This window comes from Periplaneta americana, chromosome 16 (genome assembly GCF_040183065.1).
Source record: "Periplaneta americana isolate PAMFEO1 chromosome 16, P.americana_PAMFEO1_priV1, whole genome shotgun sequence".
Lineage (NCBI taxonomy): Eukaryota > Metazoa > Arthropoda > Insecta > Blattodea > Blattidae > Periplaneta > Periplaneta americana.
This window is the reverse complement of record NC_091132.1, coordinates 45,907,585-45,911,140: the sequence shown is the minus strand read 5'-3', so window position 1 is coordinate 45,911,140 and position 3,556 is coordinate 45,907,585. Positions and strand designations below refer to the sequence as shown.

At 35.0% G+C, this 3,556-nt stretch overlaps 1 long non-coding RNA gene across 1 annotated transcript; it reads left to right on the top strand.

Annotated features, from left to right (window-relative positions):
• The first annotated feature begins 1,586 nt into the window (after positions 1 to 1,586).
• LOC138691255 (uncharacterized) lies at positions 1,587 to 2,477 on the top strand. Its single transcript, XR_011329781.1, has 3 exons — positions 1,587 to 1,689; positions 1,794 to 1,875; positions 1,979 to 2,477. It is a non-coding gene; the product is annotated as an uncharacterized lncRNA (long non-coding RNA).
• The last annotated feature ends 1,079 nt before the right edge of the window (positions 2,478 to 3,556 follow it).

Below are 3,556 nucleotides of genomic sequence, written 5' to 3'. Positions count from 1 at the left end.
GTAACTAGGGAGCGGATGTTTATGTGCTAAAAAATTTAAATATATTAATTTTTATGTGCTAAAAAGTACGAAAATATTTGCTAAAAATAAAAAAAATATATATAGATATATTTTTTTTAAATATGACAAAAATGACTTACTCAGCTTGGAAAAAAAAATGTTACTAGGTACCCACCAACCACACTTGAGTGCTAGTAGTTGGCCGAGAATTGCAGTGAACAACAAAGGTCACCTCCAAATTCTCCATCACAAATGCATGCCGATTATCTGTGAATGACGACTTATACTGTGAAAACGATCTTTCCACATCACAGGCCGTCAGACATGCATTTTTAAAGAGAGGAATGTCACAAACACCTACTTCACACATTTTTTTTATATCCACTGTTTTTCCCAAACACATTCTGGAATTTGTCCCTTAGTACTTGTACTTCTGAACCGGGTAGCGAGTCTAGTTTAATTTTCATGGTACGCATCTCCCTGTTTCAGACAACACGTTTTTGGATGTTTCGAGTTTTTTTATGGAGTCACATAAAAAGCTTAGATTTGCTAATAGGAAAGCCAAATCGTTTTTTAAACAACCATCTTTCAGTATATCTTGAAGGATATTGATTGACGAAGCCTGATAACAGGGAATCACAACAAGACGTATTGCCTTACTTGATGGACATGAGCGAGAGGCGAGAGTTTTTTTAAATTTAAATAATGTTCATACCAGAGCTCTTATCTGTTGTGTTTCACAAACAAAGCGTGGAATGAAATCATCTTCAGCAACAACAAACATTCCTAATTATGTGTTGCAAGATCTCTCCTCCTTGTCCACGTTAATTTATTCTCTAATAATAACACTGATATGCTGCCTAGCAGTTCTCAGAACTTGATGCGAAACTATTACAAAAATGGATCTTGGATACACCACACAGCACATAGAAACTCGAAACAACCAAGAATTCTTAAAAAGATAACCTACTTCTGAGTGACATAATTGATTTAGTTTTAAAATGTTTAAAAGTTCTTGTAAAAAAGTTATTTAAGTAAAAAAACTCCAAGATTTATGTGTTTATAATAGATTTCCTGAAAATATGTATTTACATTTTTTTTTTTGTGAAAATATGTGTTTTTATGTGAAATAAAATTCCGGTTTTAAACTTGAAACTTCATGTTCGGAATTTTTAACTTTGTTAATTTTGTTTTATCACACGCAAAAATAATATTTAATTACATAAAAATTCGCTGCTTAGTTGGAAGTGTTCAACTACATTTCACCCGTTTTGTTTTGTTGCCTCTAAGGGAGAACTGCAGAATCAGAAGAATACCACCGCAGAAGAAAGAAGAAACCACCGCAGAAGAAAGAAGAATACCTGCCCAACGCTGTGCAGATGCGTTACATCGACCCAGTGCTGTGACTGTAATTGATGGAGTTCTGCACCATAACTAACAAAGCTGTAAGTATTGTAGTGTCTTACCAGAATTTACTTCTGTGTAGTACTGAAATTCTTTATGTAACTGGTTAATTACATTGCACCCGTTTTGTTTTGTTGTCTCTAAGGAAGAACTGCAGAATCACTTGAATGTCAGGCTGCCATGCCCCAGATGCTCCGCAGAAGAAAGAAGAAACCACCGCAGAAGAAAGAAGAATATCTCTGGAGGAGAATACCTGCAGAAGAATATCTCCGGAGAAGAATACCTGTGAGTATTGCAGTGTCTTACCAGAATTTACTTCTGTGTACTACTGAAAGTCTTGATGTAACTGGTCAACTACATTGTACCCGTTTTGTTTTGTTGCCTCTAAGGAAGAACTGCAGAATCAACCACCTGGATGTCAGGCTGCCGTGGCCCAGATGCTCCACAGAAGAATACCTCCGTAGAAGACCGGTGAGTATTGCAGTGCCTTTCTAGAGTATTACGTCTATGTACTATAGAAGTATGTGTTGTTACAGTCAAAGTACAGTGCACCTATTTTTTGTTTTCTTTCCAGATAGAACCTGACCGGGGTTTCTATAGTACGCGACACTGAAGGACGTTTTTGACGAAAACAGTGGAAGAATTGACTACTTTTGAGAGAGAACGTACTTTGAAATGTGAAGAATTCATACAGGACGTCACTTGACTTAAAACCATATCAGAAGTTGGATTTCGAAAGAATAAAGAGGTAGAATTGGCCCTTCTACCCTTTATTTAGTTGCCTCGTAAGTGATATCTTATTGGTCTCACTTATGAGGTTGAAACCTTTCTTCGGACAGTTGACTAAACAACAACACTTCAGAATGATTGCCAAACGGACATTTCACTTCACTTAGCATATGCAAGACATACCAAAAGACTAAACTCAACTAACCTAATCAGTCGCAGATTCACATATGAAAGGAAACCTAAACTAACCTAACCTAACCTTATCCAATATATCACAGACTCGTATATGCAAGACATATGAAAAGCCTAAACTAACCTCTTCTAGACTGTCACAAATTTCAGAACCCAGGACTTAGACAAATGACGTTCAGTGTCGCGTGCTGCTGTGTCCCAGATGCCTGGCCAATGCAAAGCTGGTGGGCTTCTCCCCCCTGTGAGTATCACAATGTCTTACAAGAATGTTACTTCTGTGTGCTATTGGAATATTTATTGTAACTGACTAAATCTCTATGAAACACCTGCGAGCCACATAGTGTTGGGGTATGGGTATATTCCTGGGGGGGGGGAAGAGATTTGAGAATATTCCGGATGTTTTTGGGAATATTTTCAAACTGAGATTTTTTCACTATTATTAATTTTCTTTACTCTGGCAAATATTGTAAGTTAAAACCGTAAGGCAGCATAGAATGTAGCGAGTAATAACAGTAAGCACACGATAATTCCCGGATTTCACCAGGAAAGTTTTGAACCTGTTGACTTGTTAAGGAATGAATGAGTCGGTTATCTGAAAGAAGCGGATTTACAGACTGATACATTTGAAGACACAATGCAATCGTTAGATTTATATTTATTTAAAATGATACTTCTGAAAGCAAAATATCTATCCCTTTTCTTTATTTGCTGCCAAGATAGTAGCTATGTTTGCATTTGGGAACATTTTTAGTGAAAATTGTAAAATAATAATAATAATAATAATAATAATAATAATAATAATAATAATAATAATAATAATAATAATAATAATGATAATAATAATAATGATTCCTTAAAAAAAACGAAAAAACTTACTTGGTAATGGAGGAATATTAGCCAATTATTATAATGTCACTATATGTTTTTGACACAGTAAAAATTAAGATAAAATGGAAGAATATAAATTTTTGAACTTAAATACATAGAGTATGTAGGTAAATTATAAATGGTTTAGTGAAACCTGAAGAACATTAAATTTTTGTACACCACCATTGATAGATAAATGCCCCCTTTGTCTCTTTGATGTTCCCTGTGTTTAGCGGATTGTATTCAATACCGTCACAACTCTCATTGGCATGATGACCAGTTTGCAGACCTCTGTTTTAGACTAACATCTATATTATTTTTTATGTATTACTGTGTATGTTAACTCCAATCTCAAATAGCAATG